The sequence below is a fragment of the Ictalurus punctatus genome, chromosome 28 (genome assembly GCF_001660625.3).
Source record: "Ictalurus punctatus breed USDA103 chromosome 28, Coco_2.0, whole genome shotgun sequence".
Taxonomy (NCBI): Eukaryota; Metazoa; Chordata; class Actinopteri; order Siluriformes; family Ictaluridae; genus Ictalurus; species Ictalurus punctatus.
Window position 1 is genome coordinate 15,001,697 of NC_030443.2, and position 20,179 is coordinate 15,021,875.

A 20,179-nucleotide genomic window follows, 5' to 3' on the forward strand; every position below is an offset into this window, starting at 1 on the left:
AATTCCTTCCATCATATAAATCACCAACAAGTCACTGTGAACTGGAGGCGGATGAGGAGGGGCTGGGGGGCATTAACTCAATCCTGTCTGAGCACTCTGAACCCAGGTCTTCTGTCAAACTGCCTCACAGCCACTTAAAGTACAGACGTGCATTAAGCAAGAGCAGAGATAACCATTTATTCAGGACCAAATCAGTGTCCATGCTGATGACGCCGCTCTTGATTTCTTTACAGAGACCCTTAGTGCTCTCACGCATATTGGAACTATTAGCAGTAGAAGAAAAGTACTGACTTCAGAGGACAAAGCTAGAGCCTTGGAGTTAGCCTGGTGGACCTAATCCTGGAACGCTAATGTGAATGAACACTAGCCATCAGGACAAGGCATAGCACCTAGGAAACACTGTCATTATGGACAGACAGCTACATGAAGCATCAATGACTCAGACACATGTCAGGAGCTGTAAGCCTTACAAGTTGTAGTGGACTGTCACACAAAATGCTGTCAGTCTATGCACATGTCTTGTAAAATGAGAACGGATACACTAGCCATTGCTTTCTTACTATTGTTTAGGCAACCTCACCTCGTAAGAGGAACCAGAACCAGGATGTGTTATAGGAATAGCAGGAATAGGTCAGGCAGGAAAGATGTCTTTCCCTTTACTGAACCGTGATTCATTTAAAAGTGTGGAGAGGCATATGGGCACACTTAACACCCCTTCAATGACTAGGAAGTACTTGACAGCTCCTGTGCCCTGGGTTCCCTATTTCCTTCCTCTTACGTTGGTTTTGCATCATTCAGTCCCTCTTACACCTGATTACAACTGTACATTCTTTCACTCTCTTCCACTTTCACTCTCAACATCTCTCACCATGGTCCATTCTGGAGTGATTATGACTGCTCCCTACTCCCTGTGAAGACTACACACTCCATGTGCTATGAAGCATCTCTGTATCTAGGAGATGAAAGTAAGTGCCATTCGGTGGGTCATTTGCATCTCAACATAATTTTTCAAAGCCAAAGCAATTGTTCTACTACTGCAAATCACTTGCGTAAGGAATGAAACATTGGGATGCGCCGGTATAGGAAAATATTCAACAGCAGGTTGATGTGATGCAGTCCAATGTGAGGTGTTTTTTTTTATTTGTCATAGACACAAGAGTTTGCCAATTATTTATCAACTTTAACAATTATTACACAGATATAGTAACATTTAATGTTGTTGAACCTTAATTCTTGTTATGTCTAGGTGGCACGGTGGCTTAGTGATTAGCATTTTTGCCTTACACCTCCAGGGTTGGGGTGCGTGGTGTTTGCATGTTCTCACCGTGCTTCGGGGGTTTCCTCTGGGTACTCCAGTTTCCTCCATTGGCATTTCCAAATTGTCAGTATTGTGTGAGTGTGTGTGTGTGATTGTGCCCTGCGATGGGTCGGCACCCTGTCCAGGGTGTCCCCACCTTGTGGCCCGGGTCCTCCAGGCTCCTGCAACCCTGTGTACGATAAACGGTACAGGCAATGGATGGATGGATGGATGGATGGATGGATAGATATGTTATACTATAGTCGCTATAAAAATATAGCTAAAAAAAAGTACACTGTCTTGATTGTAGAATCAACTGTGAAGGAACTGAAGACTCCAATAAATGATCCATAAACAAAAAATATAAATATATAAAGATATACAGTAAAATATATGTCAACAATTACCATCTTGTATTTAGCCAGTGGCACCATTTTCCATTTTTCAAGTCAAAATTATAACACCCACAAGAATATCTGTAGCAAAGTGTCGCTCAGTCCACCACTCGAGTTTGGAATTACTCTAGAAATAGCTGCCAGGATGATTCTCCCTTTGTGCCCTACATAGACTTTAATTATTTCATTTGGCTTCATTCTTGTTACGATCTGCCCTGGAATTGATGTCTCAGTGGAGACGTGATAAATGATGGCACTACTATTACAAACACTTCAGATAGGAACAGAAAGCGAGCGTGTCATACTGCTTCTGACAATTTCTACACAATTAGCTAAAGGGTATATTAAAAAAAAAGAAAGATATAACACAGTTAACAAAATCAAGATGATAAGGTGTTCTATAACCAAAGAGAACCTCTTAAATTTTATGGTCCCTCTGTGCACTGAAAGTGCAGTTCCTTATTTACATTTGGTTTTTATTGCTATAATATAGACTGTGCTATTACAGTACCTCCAACACTATGGTTATTGCATGCAAACTACTTTATTGGAAGTTCATTTATGAGCTGCCACACCAAAAACATTTGGATGCTATGGCGCCAAACAGACTGACTGTAACAGACAGGATTTGGATGGTTGTGTGAATCCATGTGCAAGAGATTTAATGACAAATCCAACGGCATAACAGCAATCGCAAATACAAAGGGTCAGAACTTACATGAAATAGCGATATTGGCAAGACTGAATGAATGGTTGCATGTGTTTTATATAGTCTGTGAACAGGACGTGATGGAGCAATAGAGGATGTGTCCTAGTATTCGGAGGAAGGGGTCCTCTACAGGCATGGAGGTGCAATTTTCCTGGCAGATGCAATACTGACAACAACCTACTGGTAAAAACGTTGCATACACTTAAACAGATGAAATTCACCGTCATGGTCACAACCCTGGTTTTGACAGGGAAGACAGATCACAAAATATGAGTGGATTTGAGCCACATTCTTTTCTGCACTTCAAGAACAACCTCTATATTGCATCAAGCTTCATCATAACTACATAGCTACATGCTTTTTTTTTTCTTTCTTTAAGCGGGGTTTGGCAGAAGTGATTAATTAAATGAGTACTTGTTTTTAGATGGACTCACAAGGTCTGAGCATAAAAATGAGTGCAACCAAAAGTGCTTCTACGAGAGCGAATTGAAATTTTAAGCATGCTGAGTGTTAGCTGAGACTTTTATCAGAAGTGTTGATGGACAACCAGGCCTGTGCTCCTCTCAGTGTGATGCCCATGTCCTGCTGGCTGGCTCCAGGCTGATTGAGATGAATGAGGCAATATGGCCCCTGCCAGGAGTTATCTCTGACCCGCTGAGCTGACGACACACAGCACAAGTGCGACCCTGTGGGACTGATTCCTTATTCTGCTGCCCCCACAAATATCTGCTGCCTGGTGCTTAGCGTACAAAGCAAGGCCTGCTGAGAGAAAATCAAAGCGTTTCACTTCAGAACGCTGAATTAGTTTCATCCTCTACTGTTTTCTTTCTTGCCGGTTGGCTTGTTCAATTTAAATGCTTTATGGTAACCACTGTTGCCCTGGCCATGCAGGTAATGGGACAACTCATAATACCAAACTGAATCTATCCATTGATAGACACATAAGAAAGCTATTGCATGTATTTTGTAGTGTGATGAATGACATTCTTGACATTCTAGGCCAGGGGTCACCATTGGCTGCCTTGTCTGGGTTGGTGACATGACCCAAAGATAAATGAAGACACCCAAAGAAATGGGAGTGATCTGACAAATTACTCCAAACCCCATTTGGTAGTAGGGTGACCCTGTGGGTTACACCATGGACTATTTTGGGTGTCATTAGCTAATAAATCATTACACTTGTGCTTGTGAGTAGAAGTTGCGGCCCAAAGCAAAACTGAAGCAAAGATTAACAATCCAGGCCAATGCTTTTGGAGTGGGTGCATAGCATAGCAAGTTTGTTCTTTCTTACTTGTCTGTGAGGTGGGTTTCCATTTGTGACCATGTTAAAGATGAGTGAAAGGAAGAAGCAGCAGCAAGCTAACAATGTCACAATAGCAGTGGAGTGACAGTAACAAGAAGCAGATTTTACTTGCTGTGATTTTCCCTCACCATATTGACTAATGCAATATGACACAGCGTGGAAACGTCAGGAATACAGGCTTGTTGTTGACTCTCTGGTTGCACTGAATAAAACATTGCTGATCAATAAATTATTTCTCTGTCAACAGATCTTGAACTTTCATCTAAGAAATATTAAAGTGTTAAAGTATTAGCATTTTAATCTATTTTTATGTTTGAAACCAAGTTTGCACAGATTTTTCCCCTTTTCCTGATACTATGACGGGCACTATATTGCATGGAAGTAGATAATAGGAAGACATTTTTATGGTTGCACTACACTTTTTTTTTTTTAAAACAATTAAAGGTGCTTTGGTTGTCTCTGAATAAAGGAAGAACCCTTCAACGGAGAGTATCCCTATCTTTAAAAAAAAAAAAAATCCAATGAAACCCTTAAGACTCTTTTCTAAGAGTGTACATTATTGCAATGTAAAAGCTAGCAAAATGTGCATTCCAAATTTTTTAAAGATTTATAAAAAAATAAAAAAATAATAATAAAAAAAATGGAAACATCTATTTGGTAATGTTACTTTATCCAAATTCTTCCTCAATGTTTGTACTCAGTTTCTTGACACTCTAAGGTTTGTATTTGATGAACATTTAATGAAACTTCTAGGAAGGGTGGTCAAGGTAACCAATGTGAACTACAATATCTTAAGAATCTCCATCCATCCATCTTCTATACCGCTTATCCTTTTCAGCGTCACGGGGAAACCTGGAGCCTATCCCAGGGAGCATCGGGCACAAGGCGGGGTACACCCTGGACAGGGTGCCAATCCATTGCAGGGCACACAATCACATACACAGTCACACACCCATTCATACACTACAGACACTTTGGACATGCCAATCAGCCTACCATGCATGACTTTGGACTGGAAGAGGAAACCGGAGTACCTGGAGGAAACTCCCGCAGCACGGGGAGAACATACAAACTCCACACACACAGGGCCACGGTGGGAATCGAACCCCCTGACCCTGGAGGTGTGAGGCGAACGTGATAACCACTAAGCCACCGTGCGCCCCTCAATATCTTAAGAATGTTGTGTAAATTGTGTTTTTTTTTTTTAATGATCAAACAATCATTTACTAACCTCAAAGAATGTTACCAAGACATTGTCTTACAATATAATACTAAAATATAATAAGATTTATATAATAAGAATACTTAAGGGAAGATTCAGGTCACTCTGTAAGGTGAAGAAAAAAAACTAATAAAATCTATCTATTGACCATCACCAATAAGGTTTCTACTTCACTGTATTAAAAAACTAGCTAGTTAGTTAATTGCAAAATTATAGTACTAAATCGCTAACACCTACACAGAAACCGTTGGTTAAAGTAATATCACAACATCAAACTATTACTTTTAAACACTGAGGAATTGGCAGTTTTTAACCAGAGCTGAGAGTTTTCATTAAAAAAAGCATGGTAGCTAACTAACATGTAGCATTAAACTACATAGCTAGCAAAACAAAGTAGTGATAGTGATAAGTGACTATCATTAGTGATAGCTATTTTTAACCCTCAACTGCTCTGATGCATCTTATCTCAATTTTAAATTGCTTTGGATAAAAGTGGCAGCCAAAATGAGGTGGAAAAAAAATAGTAGTAACTAGCTAGTTAATTAAATAGCTAGCAATAGCAGTAAAGTAGTTAGAGTGATAACTAGCTACCATTTGTAATAACTTACCTTAACTCTCAACTGCTCTGATGCATCTTATCTCAATTTTAAGTTGCTTTCGATAAATCCATTAGCCAAAATGAGGTAATGTTTGCTACCTAGTAATAACAAGACATATTCTTTAGTAAGTACAGTACCCTCTAACAATATCTATGTAACTAGTCTCTCGTGACAATGTGGACTGTGACTGCACTGAAGCTTTTTTAAAATAAATTTTAAAAGTTTTTATTGATCAGGATTTCAATACACATCTGTATGTGTGTGTGTGTTAATGAAGGTCCTGTAGCTGCTTATTTTCATGTTCAAATAAAAAATAAATGTACTGTATCCCCATGATTCATGACATATTACAATTTTGTGCTGAAAGCATTAACACGTTTTCACTGGCCATTTTACAGTTACCAACTGTGTGAAATATAACAAGGGTTAACTCAAACCCCCTCAGCGATTGATTGACCTACTTGTCTGTCCATTCTGGTGATAAAGAATTTCATGGATAAGGCTTTCTTCAGCACAGAACAAAGTTCACAAGCCTGTAAATCACCTGTAGGCATATTTGCATACACATTTTAAGCTATAGCTGAAACACAGTAGCTTACCTCACGGTTTACATGGGTATTCATTTTAGGCCCAGCCTTTTGGAGATATATCCATTCGAATGAGTCAGAGAGTGAATGAGGAGCAGCTGCATCATTACACTGCTCTTATTCGTCCCCATAAGTGATGACTGTGTCTCAAGCTGAGAGAGAGGAGAGAGATAATGACCGAAAATAATGATTAATGCTGCCATAACTGGAGATGCTTTGGTACAGCGGGGTTAAAATCAGAACTAGCTCAATGAAATTGCAAAGTAAAGGATAAAGGGGATGGTAATGATGGGTGCTGTTGATGTTTTTATGGTCCTGATTCATACATAAAGAATTAGTGGCTGGAAATCAGAAAGCAGCCCAAACCAAGGTTAGTGTAAAAAAAAAAAAAAAAGTTAAGTATTAATGTACCTTGCACACAGCACTCCAGTAATCAGCACAAAATATTACTTTTTATGTAACTAATTTATTTCAGATAATGGGAAAAGCAAAAAAAAAAAAATAATAATAAAAAAAATAAAAAATAAAAAACCCAAGCAAAACAAAAAAGAAGGGCAATTTGCAATTGTGAAAGGCCTCATAAATGTGCAAGGTCAAAATTGACAAAACTAACTAAAAAGAAAGTGAGCTAGCTAGCATAGTAAACTCAGAATCCCTACAAAAATGGCTCCCACTTCCAACAGGCTTCACCAAAAGAAAATACTATTCACTACCTTTATCGTTGGAGTATCACTACTACATCTAAACAAGCCTACATTCAGAATAGCAAGCTACAAGTCATTTAGTTTGCCTCTTGTGGGTGTGTAGCAACCACTAATGTTACAGATTTTACCTTTTTTTAAAAATTATTATTATTATCTCTGATTAGAAACAGTAGTAGCTACTCTATATATAGTTTCTGAAGCTAACTAGTTTAACAAAAAAAAGAGAAGAAAGAATTGATCACTGCTGCATTCTTCCAAGCTTTATTTTTGTTTGAAATGTCTCTATGTGCACATTTAATGTGAGGTTATATATGAAATGATAAGCTAAACCCAAAGATTTACTTCCATTTTTTGCATGTCAAATATTAATGAGAGCGAAATACAGGTACTAATTAAAGTTGAGAGTCAGAAATTTAAGAAATGTTGGATCACACAGGCTACAGGCTAAATGTTGAATTAGCATAGGCTAAGTCTATTCATTCACTAGAAATCAATGCAAACTGCACATGATGCAACATATGTCTTGAGAGAGGAAAAAAAAAACCTGTTGCCATGTCTTCCAGGTTTATATACTTGGCCTTGCACTCCTCTGAACCAATCAAAGCAGGCAGCTCATTAAGCACAAAGTGGTACATAAAATATACACTAAATAGCTACAAGTTCATTGAAACTGACCATCACACCAATTCCGTATGTGCATTCTGAACATCCCATTCCTGATTTGTCCCCCTTTGCTGTTATAATAACCTCTACTCTTCGTTACACTTTTCACTGGATTAGATTTTGGAATGTGGCTGTGGGGATTTTTGTGTTTATTCAGCCACAAGAGCATTAGTGAGGCCAGGAACTGATGCTGAGTGAGAAGGCCTGGCATGCAGTCTGCATCTCAATTCATCCTGAAGGTGTTCACTGGAGTTGAGGTCAGGGCTCTATGCAGGACACTCGAGTTCTTCCACTCTAAACTTAGCAAACCATGTCTTCATATAGCTCACTTTATGCACAGGGGCATTGTCACGCTGGGACAAGTTTGTCCCAGCAAATTGTAATGGTACAGAATACAAACACCTCCTATAAATTTGTTTGCTTTGTAGCAACATTTTGTTGAAGGCCCACATATGGGTATGATTGTCAGCCATCCACAAAAGTTTGGCCCTATAGTGTGTGTGCTATACCAAACACATCCTCCCTGTTTATGCTTTGAGTGGTAGAGTGAGACTGCACATATGCATGTCTTCACATAGAATGTCTTCTCAGGCTATGTAGAAGTCCCATTGTTTTTCATCTTCACCTGTGACACACGTGCCTGGGAGTGTCATCAAACGCCGTGTCTGTCCAAGTCCGGCACCTCCTAACCCGTGGCAGTGCACTTTCTTTTTATTCTTGATTCTCCCGGACAACTGTCACTCACCTGTCTTGTCCTTTATCAAGCTCTGATAATCTTCTTGGAATATCAGACTGAGAGACATACTGTATGTTTGTCCTCATTCTTTAAGTTTGTGCGTGTATATGTGTGATACATTCTTTAACATTGAATGAAACACAGTTGAGCAGAACAGAAAGTTTGATCGCCAGTTTGATCCTGAGCTATAGATAAGATGGAGCTAAGTGTCAGGAAACTTGTAGCCTGCATTCAAAATGCTAATATCAATTATGCGTTTTGTTTTGACATCCTCAATTTCTTGGACAGAACCTAAAGTTGAGACAATTGCCTGAATAAACACAAAGTCTTAAAAGAGAAAGTTCAGTTTATATCTACTTTTACAATAAAATACAACCTACTTCAGTTTTATTAAAGATTAGCAATGAGATGTTTATCATGATACATGCTAATCCTAGCTAAAATCATTTTTATCTAATAAATTAATGGCAATGCATGAACATTTTCAAGTAATGAGAACTTTTCTCACCCAAACAGAATTCTCCCACATTACGTGAATGTGCCTAGGGAGTCTTGTGAAAAAATGTGACAAAAGTCGGAAGCAAACGAAAAATTCCACGAGACAAAAAAAAATCACTCTCAAACAAAAAAAATGGTAACAAAGAGTGTGTTCATTTTTAAAAGCTTGATACATTTCTTGACTTGTTTCTACTTGTAACATCTTGTTTACAACGTAAAATTAAAAAAAAAAAAAAAAAATTCCACAAAACTAATTACAAGAGCGTAGATATCTTAAAGCTGCACCTCAGCCAAGATATTATATAATTTAATATAATGTGTGATTTTATGTAGAAAAATTGAACATACAGTAGCTTTCAGTGCTTTAGTCCTTAAACTCATACGGTTTTAAATAATGCACATTACAGTAATATAAGAATTACATGTAACATGACTTCACATCTCATTTGTTGTCTCATATACTCATTATTTTTATCTAAAGAAGGATAAATTCAGGCTTAACAATATAAACATTGCCCTGTTTTTGGTCAAGTAACTGCATAAAAAGAAATGGCCCCCTCTCAAAAGGGCAAGCTTTTCATTACAGCATAGTATCATCATTCCCAAACGTCAGATTATTACGAGTACAGTCTGAAATATCGGGCAAATAAAGATCAGCGGAGTCACGGCAGCACTGCAGGCATGCACTGTGTAGCCGGCTTTAAGACTGAGGCTAGACTCAGACTACTTCACAGATATTTGTGAAAAATTGGAGAAGACAAACAGAGAAGAGAATATGTACACAGTGCCTCTAGCCATTGCCCCAACCTTTCATGAATTGCCCTGGCCTTACTGCCATGTGGCATATGGTCTGAGACAAACTGTCAGACCTCAACTTCCTGGATGCCTCAGTGCTGGGAGAAGAGGGTCATTCGTTTCTCCGCAGATGGCATCATACTGACTTAGCACTGATTTGAAAGAGCATTGGGGTGGTTTGGATGGTTTGGCTCGGGGTTAGAAGAGGAAAATGTGGTGTAGGCTGAGCACGTCAGTGTATTACTGTTGGAGAAAATCTTTCCAGCACTATATAGCTGTGGCACATTGATTAAGTTCAAAGATATTTTGGGTTTAGTGGTAGCATTTATTCTATGGCGATACGAAAACAACCTGAAAATAGGCTTTCTCAGACAAATAAGCAGCAGACAGACCAAATAAAATCTATTCACTCAAAAAGCCAGTCCACTGAAGGGGAAAGGACATGGGACATGAACGGTGCAATTCTGGTTGCAATTACTTTTGCTTTGCGCCAACTTTACGCAAATAAACTCTGACTTGTTGAATTTACTGGCCTTGCTGTTTTTTTGTTGTTGTTGCAACACATCTGAAAAAAAAAAAATCTAGCTAGTCAAGATCTAGCTGTTACACATACATTCTCTCATATATCACATACCATCAGGACTGTCTGTAATCACCTAACTATGGATAACTGGTGAGGAAAATATTGTGGTGGAAATCCAATGGGCGAATATTCATCAGCATGCGTGCAATTTGACAACATTGTGGGATCAGTTAGTTGACATGCTATAAAAAATGTGAAATATAAATATAAAATACATGCCGTCATCCCCAACAATGACATTTTTGTGGTAACATTATTTTTTTTCGCTCTCTCTAAGTAGTTACTTGTTAGAAATATTGGCACCTTAGCAATTGTGGAAAGCAAGACTTTCAGTCAGTTATATGAGTCATGTCAGTGTCCCACTGGTATCTGTCAGTCAGCTGGGGGGAGTCATCTGTATCATGATGTGCATGTGTGTGTGTGTGTGTGTGTGTGTGTGTGTGTGTGTGTGTGTGTGTGTGTGTGAGTGTGTGCTTTGAAAGTGTGTGTGTGTTTTAGCAGTGTGCTTCTAGCAGGTTCCAACAAACACATTCCACAAACAAGGAGAACAATTGTGCATTTTCAGCAAACTGATGCATTTCATGGGCAGGTGCAAAGACTAAAGCAAGTGTAACATCTCTACTTATTAGTCCAAGATAAAAGTCCAAGATAGAAACAGCCCATAGCTGTCATTCCTAACATTTTTCATAAGCCTCATGAATCAACAAAAATTATTTATGTCCATTTTATGGCTTGGCATGTCTGTTAAATATTACAGTTATTAATTAAACTATCTGCAATCATTTCAATATTAACTATTAGCTATTTATCTAGTGATCATATTTCTAGCTGGTTAAATTGTTATTCAAAAATGTTATATAAAAAATCACAACCAGATAATAATAATAATAAGAAGTAACTGAATCAGGGTTGACTGAAACCTCTACCACACCTTCACTCCTCTCATGAGCCTACTAAATAATACCAATTGAACTCCTTCTCTGAGACAAAGCACATAAGCATCCATCCATCCATCCATTTTCTGTACCTCTTATCCTACACAGGGTCACAGAAAGTCTGGAGCCTATCACATGGGACTCGATGCACAAGGCAGGGGACACCCTGGACAGGGTGCCTACCCAACGCAGATCACAATCGCACACACACTCACACCATATAAGCTCATGTCATTATCCTGAATTATAGTATAACATCATGTAGCTTGGCCTTTTGACCCCTTTGAGTCTTTGCAGTAAGCCAGCACCATGCATATAAGGTTCCATCAGTTTCACTGTACCAACCATTATTGGTTCTTGGGGTAAATCTTCTATCTCTAGAAGTATCAGATGTACTTCAGTAATGAAAGCCTCCTTTACCCTTCTGGCTGTTCATTATCATAGATCTGTTGCATAGACTCTCTCCAGGAAAAAAAACAAAATTTTGATTTAATAAATGTTAAGCAAATGAATTTGATTCCATCGTCACTTCTGTTAGAAAGAAAATGTCAGACCTTGAATATGGTGTAACTATTATTGAAGAAAATAGAGAATTTTTTTTTGTCATGTAGAGCTAGAATGTGGAATGATGTTGGTGTTTTACATCATTAATTAGGTATAATTATATTGATAGACAGCTGTACAAATGTGCTAGCAAGGCTAAGCCATCATTATCTGTCAGTGATAAAAAAATAAAAAAATTTAAAAAATAAAATATAAGGTTTCTTTTTTTGGCAGCCACACCAGATTATGCACTGTATTTTGGATTTTTGTGTAACCAAGAATAACAGAACAGCCCCTTTCAATGTTCATAAGAAGAATACACATAATAGTATGAAGTGAGCATGGGGCTGATTTTTTTCTACAACACCTGTCTTTGGAAAGAAACCAGAGTACCCAGAAAAACCCCCGAAGCACTGGGAACATGCAAACTCTATGTACGCAGGGCTGTGAAAGGAATTGAACCCCCCCACCCTGGAGGTGAGAGGCAAATGTGCTAACCACTAAGCCACCATACCCCCCTCATATTATGATTACTATTATTCTTTTTGTATCTTTGATGTGAATAGTATAACTAGACAGATTTAACATTTCCTTTTTTTTCCCTTTAGTTTTCTTTGAACATTCAAAGTACACCATAACATTCACTTTGAGCCTAGTATGTTTGTTTAGATAGGCTTTCGTGGTAATAGGGGCTAAAGCAGAGTTATGGCTCCCTGGTGTGATAACTAGTGCGATAAGTAAGCCAGGTTCCTTTCTTGTTCTTGTGTGGCCGGCTTCAAGCTGTGTGTGAGACCGTGTCTTGCTGTTATGAGCCGAGTACTGTTACCTGCACCAACACCTTGTTAAGCGAAAATGGCTGGATCTGGACAAATGCTCTCCATTCATTTTCATAATGTCTGGTCGAAGTAGGCTTAGGATGCTAAGCGCTTGAAAGCTACATTGAGTACATTACTCTTGTTCTTGACCTCTGAACAGAATGCAGGTCTCACAGAAATCTTTGGTGAAAGTAGGAAGAGGAAATACACCATCTTCAGCAGTGGTTTAGCATGGCTTGTGGTGGGACCATGGTAAACTCTCACACACACACGCACACACACACACACACACACACACACACACACACACACACACACAAAACTCTCTGACCACCCTTGTAGCACTCATTCTTAAGGTCTTAAAAAATCCAGGCTGTGCAATTATCTTTTATGATCTGCCATGCAACACTGACTGTGGGCTGCCAGAGAGCGGCTTGAGTGAGACAGGCCACTCTGAGCCCCCTTCTGTCCACATGTCTTCCATAAATGGCCAGTCTTTGGAAAACGGCAGCTTTTAACTATAGCACTTTGTTCCACTTTCCCAATTTGCCCGGCCCTGGATACTTTCTAAAGCACATGACGGATGGCAACAGGCAAAGTGCTTGAAAATCAGTTGTTGGTTTGTTTTCATTGGTGGTGGAAGGTATGTATTTAAGACCTTTTTTGGAGAGTTTTAACATTAACAATTATATTGGGACCGACATAGAAGGTTCCTAGTAACAATGCGGACTCTTATTAGATACATGCTAGACCTTCTGGTTCTGCAATTCAGAAAATAGTTTTACTAGTGTGTGAGAGGAGGTAATCCCACTTTATTTGGGATAAAACTGAATGAGTTGTGAATGAAACATTACTCTTTGTAGAAAGAATTTCTAACAGATGGTTTTCATTTTTCCATTAATGTAGCTGCCTATAAAATACACCAGCCAAAATATGTTCACACATAGTGCCTTCTTGGTGTGTTCTTGCTATGGAATTCTGCATATCCTCAATTTACTGTGCACTTGTGACTCCATTTGTTATGCAGTTAAAAGTGTATTGAATTATTTTCAGTGAATACTGTATATTAGTTTGTTTTTTTTGGTGTTTGATGTCCATACACTCTGAGTTCTCTCTGGGTGGATATAGATGGATGGAAACAGAGGACACACAGATGAAAATGATGTTGAAAAATAAGCACCCCTGGAGGAACCACAGGTCATTAGTGTTAGTCATTTGGGTGAGGTGGAATTTGCACCTCCCAGCATTTAATTTGTGTTATAATACTTTAGTAAATAATTACCTCAATTGGCAGAGTTGCACCTCCATGTAGGCTGAGTAAATGAGGATATCCATCCATATTCCATACTGCTTATTCTTCACAGGGTCACAGGGATCCTGCAGCCTATCCAAGGGAACCTGGGGCACAAGGCAGGAGACACCCTGGACAGGGTGCCAACCCATCACAGGGCACAATTGCACACACACACTATAGACAATTTGGAAATGCCAATCAGAAATGAGGATATCACATAACGTTATATTACAAAACCATTTGAGCACATCACAGAGAACTTGAGGCACTTGAGAATGCCTGGAACACTGGCAACACATTGAAATGGTTATAAAGCATAATACGTTAATCATAATGAATAAAAGTGGTTAAAAAGGAAGGTGCCAAAGGCACAGTTTATTACTTTTACGTCATTCAGTCCAGGGTAATCAATACAGATCCTCTGCCTCCTGTCTTTTTTCCCTACAAAGGATATCCCAGAAGCTTGCCAAATAGTGAACTATAAAAGAACTATCCCTGACTAATGGCCTTCATACAGTGCTGTGGAAAAGTGATTTCTTCTGTTTTTGTGTATATCTCATATTAAATTGTTTTAGATTTTCAAACGAAATACAACATTAAACAAAGGCAACCTGAGTAAACTTTAATCTGGCTGTGCCACATTTAGCAGCAATAACTGCAACCAAACACTTCCGATAACTGGAGATCAGTCTTTCACTTACTTCAAGGACTAGGACTTGCTCCTATGCTTTGGACCATTGTCTTGCTGCATATTACAGTTGCGCTTGAGTTTCAAATTTGGTTTACACCAGATGTATGGGCCTCCTGTTTTCCAGACAGTTCCACTTTCAACTTATTAATCCACAGAACATTCTCTCAAAACGTTTGAGGATCATCAAGGTGTGCTTTGGAAAAATTCAGACGACCTTAATGTTCTTCTGGGTTAGCAGTGGTTTTCACCTCTCCACACTTCCATAGATACCATTTTTTCCCAGTGTATTTCTGATAGTGGTGTCATGAACAGTGACCTTTATTGATGCAAGAGAGACCTGTAAGTCCTTTGATGTTGTCCTTGGCTCTTTTGTGACTTCCTGGATGAGTCGTTGCTGTGATCTTGGAGGAATTTTGGAAGGTCGGCCACTTCTGGGAAGGTTCACTACTGTGCTGATTTTTTTTTTCATTTGGAGATACTGGCTCTCGCTGTGGTTCTTTGGTGTTCCCGAGCCTTTGAAATAGCTTTGTAACTCTTCCCAGACTGATGTATTTCAATCACCTTCTTCCTCATCATCTCATCTGGAATTCCTTTCAACTTTGGCATAGTGTGTAGACCTTTTAACTAACTTCATGCTGTTGGAAAAGTTCTATTTAAGCGTTGATTTGATTTAACAGGGTTTGCAGTAATCAGACCTGGTTGCGTCTAGTCCAGCTGAACCCCATTATGAATGCAGTTTCACAGATTTGGGGAATTAGTAACGACGGGGGCAAATTCATTTTCACACAGGCCCAGTTGGTATTGGATAACATTTGTGCTTCAATAAATAACATTATCATTTATAAACTGTATTTAGTGTTTACTCAGGTTACCTTTGCTTTCATTTCTGAAACAATTTAGCATGAGATATACACAAAAACAAAAATAATCAGGCAAATAAATTTTCATAGTACTGTACATTAAATTCAAGAAGAATTTAAGAAGAATTGGTGATGTGGTAAGTTTGTGACAAAATAAGAGATGTGTTCTACATGATGAGATGTGTCTATCATTTTCTCATTTCAACCAATATAGGCAGCAAGACTGCAATGACATACAGAAAGTATTCATAGACAGCTAAATGATAATAAGAACAAGGAACAGGTGTTATAACTCGACTAGACTGTCTAAATCATACTGTCAAGGACACATGGCATATGGCAGAGATTACTGTTCTCCCATAAATATAATAAGTTATAATTGTTTTGTCTATAAACCATATGTAAACACTTTTCTATGCATTGAACAGGATTCATCAAGTTTTTTTATGCATGAGGCAGTGCATATATTTCTGCACACTTTTGACCATGCATATACAGAAACCCCTAGTGCTAGAAAAGTGCAATAGCAAGTAATCTGATTATGAGGAGCTTCCGACCAGCAGCAGAAAAAAACTAAAAAATGACGACTTTTCATGCTATCACAAATGTAATTGGGGAAATAGAATGCACACATGTACTCAATAAATCTTTTGTTAAAATTGTATTGATTAATTAGACAAACTTTTTGCATTGTTCTACTATGTGCAACAGTATCTTCACTTTACTGTCTATGACATTTATCTTCTTGGACCTTTTGACATGTTCCGTGTAATCTGAAACAAGCAGCACACTCGAGCAGGCTACTGTACTTGGTTGTTTACCATATATGGTGATTTAAGGGTGTTTCTTTATGCAAATGAGTGTGGCCATGCATGAGCACATCAATTTAGAATGTGTGGGATTTATGAATTTATCAACTGTGTACAGTAGTGTGTACTCACATGTGATAAATACAGATTTTCTTGTGCATACTGGTGGCTCTTACGCACAAATTTAGAACTTGTTCTTTGTACACTTTGATAAATGAAACCCCAGGGGTCTAGCAACTGCTGGGCATAGACGCAGTCCCATATAGATTCAGTAAAATATTATAGTGGACCAAACAGAAAGAAAGAAAGAAAGAAAGAAAGAAAGAAATAAATAAAGAAAGAAAGAAAGAAAGAAAGAAAGAAAGAAAGAAAGAAAGAAAGAAAGAAAGAAAGAAAGAAAGAAAGAACCCTAACAGAGCATTAAATCAAATGAAAAAATTGGCCATAGAAATCTACTGGCTGTGGATTTCTAAACAGGACCCAGGACTGCTTCTGTAGCAGATCCTCTATAGGTTATAGGTTATCCAAAGAAGTCATTTCTTCTTTGTTTTTATAATTATTTTTTTCTAACAAGCTAAACATGGCAAGCATAATGAACAAAAATGCTTAATAACTGTGTATCTGTGTCTTTGGCTTCCATCATTGAGAAGGAAATTGCTATTTGAACAGAGCCTGCTCTCCTTAGTCTGCAGCTCCATGTCTGTAGACACATCTAAACTGGAGACATCATGGATGAAAGCCCAAACAAGATTTGAGTACAACAACATGGAAGCTGACATAAGTAAACACAAGCTTGCCAGTATGCAGAAGACAGAAGTAAATACAATAAATAACAGTGCAAATAGGTCTGAGAGGATACGGCAGTGGCTCATACATGGTTCCTCGGAAGTGATGACGCTGACATGGTGGCCAGAGACCTTTTGGGTGTGCTATCCTACTTCCATGCTCACCGGCACTGAAGAAGCATCATGGTGAAGATATATTATATGGATCTGAATACCTATGAAAATATGAAGGACCACTAAGCATGTTATCATTACTGTATAATAAAATTTCTCATACCCCAAGTTCATTAATGCGAAATAAAAATCTGCAAATGTTTGAGGATGAGTCAATTTTGTTTGCATTGTTTATTGCAAAATAAGTGTCACAAATGTGTATTAGGTTTACGGTCGCAGTAGCAGGGACTATTCAGAACAATGGGGCAATAGTACTTTCCAATCTAACTTTACAAATAATGTTAATGATAATTATAGTGTAGATAGCATGGCTTAAGGACCCTTTCCAGAACCTTCAAACTAACTGTCCCTCAGTGGTGAAATGAACTTCCGACCTCAATCTGGACCGAAGAATCTGTCACTGTCTTCAAAAAACAGCTAAAGACCCACCTCTTCCGTGAGCACGTAACTAACCCCTAAAATGCCAACCTCACATTATCTAAAAAACAAAACAAAAAACTTACTCTGGCTCTTACACCTCGACTCTGCGCACTTTGATTGTCTAGAACTCCATTATAAATCTTGTATGGTAGCATTACTTCTATTGTTCTTCGCTTGATATATCACTTTGCTTGTATTTCCTCATTTGTAAGTCGCTTTGGATAAAAGAGTCTGCTTGATGAATAAATGTAATGTAAATGTAGCTAGTGCAGAAACATTCCAAAAACATTTCAGTTAAGCCTTTCATGGTAGAACTGGAGTGTTTGTGTATGGTGGTTACTTTAAAATGTCATATATATGTACACAACTGTTACTATCTTAGACAAGTGATTATTGAAAGGATTCTATCAACAATGTTTTGTCTTTTTGTGATAAGGGGATCTTGTGTTGAGGATAATCCACAACACTAAATGTAACTGTAAATGGATAAAAATTATAACCTGTTATTCTTTAATTACTTAACAAAAAGGATCTTAATTCTATAGCCAATAATTTACTCACAGAGGTGCACCTCAATGTTCACTGTTCACACATTAAATCACACACACACACACACACACACACACACACCTGGAACATACAGTAGAAGGCGCATTATCAGGACCATATGGCATGATAAGTTAATCTTAGTGACTAAAAGTGGTTAAAATGAAGGTGACACGGGCTCTCACACTCCAGTGTAATTCTATAAATCTGATAAAGGTGATTGAAATGAATACGGAATTCATCTGGCTAATTAGAATTTAGAAAATAGACCTATACTACACACTGAGTAAGAGGCACTGCATTAAAATGCTCAAGGAGGGTTTCCTTTTCAGAAACCGCAACCTTTATCTATCTTTACATCTCTTTTCATGACGTCTCCTTTACCTATTTGCTATTCCTGTGAGGCTCATGTCTTTCATTGCTTCATGTAGAAAAAGAGATGGTGTGATGAGAAAAGTGGAATGGTACAAAAGATATATACAGGGCCCTGACTGAGAGAAAGTGAAAAAAAAGAAGTGGGATATAGTACTAAGGATCTGGTCCTCTAGTTCCTGATTTCAGTGAAACACCTCTATGAGTGAGGAGAAGAGTACTAGAGCAGGAAGAACTGCTTGGCCACTGGGATGTAATAAACTGACTCTGATTTGTGCCCAAAGCCATTAGTGTCACTTGGCTCAGCTTGTCAGACTGCAAGATCATCAAAGTGTGTGGTTTAGGAGGCCTGTCGCAAACAGTAATGGATATCATTTCAAAAATATGTGGTTTTCATAGGTTAATGCCCACCTTGGTGATGTGGACTAAGCACTGGTCCAAGCCCAAATAGAGTAATACACTGATCTCTATTATAAAGTTTTACATACGAGGGACAGTCAGTTGGAATTATGATGCATTGGTCCACCTGGTTAATAGATGAATAAAAGCAAAAATAACAAGGTGTTTGGCCAAAATTAACCAGCTTTACTGTGCTTAATAGGTTCTACAAGTCCCTGGAACTGTAATAGAGCGATGAACACTATTCTCCCAGAAACAATATTCCCTCAGTCGGTGTAAAGATGGTAGTAGAGAGTGCTGTCTAACACATCATTAAAAATCTCCCATAGGTGTTGAGATCTGTTGAGTGTGATGGCCATAGAATATGATTGACATTATTTTCAGGGTAAATGGTCTGCACTGTGTCTCATTAACCCATTCACACACACTCACACACCAATGGTAGCAGAGCTGCCATGCAAGGTGCTAACTTCGGAAGCAACTTGGAGTTCAGTGTCTTGCCAAAGGACACTTCGGTATGTGAAGTCACATGGGCCGGGAATCAAACCACCAACCCTATGATTAGTGGACAACCTGCTCTACCACCTGAGCCACAGCCGCCCCATCCTCCATCCTCATCAAGCCATTCTGGAAGAGGACACTCCCATCAGGATAAGAATGTTTCATCATAGGATAATGGTGATCAGTCAGAAGAACTGATGTGGTGTATGACACTAATGTGGCCTTCACAGTTTTTTTTTCTGATCAGGGTCTGCATCACATTGACTACAGTAGCGACAGGTGACCCTTCGTTTTCTATGTACGTGTGCGACACAGAGCCATGATTTCAGCAACAGCTGTCACGTATTTCCCCTCTCAGTGCGCAGCATGGTTCTGAGTGTGACCGGTGCTGTGTCCATGTTTGTGTTAAGGTCCTGTCATGTTTTGTTTCCATCATCCATGTGCTTCCTTGTTTACATTTGTCATATGCATTTTGTTATGACTTGAGTCTTGTCTCTGCCTTGTCTTGTCATTGGTTTATCTTCCAATTATGTCACAATTGTACTCACCTGTTCCGCATTCTGGCATGACTTTGGTCCTGATTAGATTGTATATTTAAGCCCCTCTGTGTTTTTGTCTTGTCATGAAGTCTTGTGCATTTCTGTGCCTTGTTTCATGTTCTACTGCATTGCATCCTTGTTCATATGTTCCTTTGTTTCTCATGTGACTTCCTGGTTTAGATCCCAGTGTTTATCTTGATGACTATAGATCATTCTTGTGATGTTGCCTGCCTGTTCTTTGACCCCTGCTGTGAACTATGACAATGATTATTGGATTTACGCTGTTGAACACAACACTGAGATTACGCACTTGCATCCTGTCTCTTATACCATATACCATACTATATACCATATATTATAAGCGTGGCAATAGGCAGTGCAACAAGTAACTCCTGAACTGAGCTT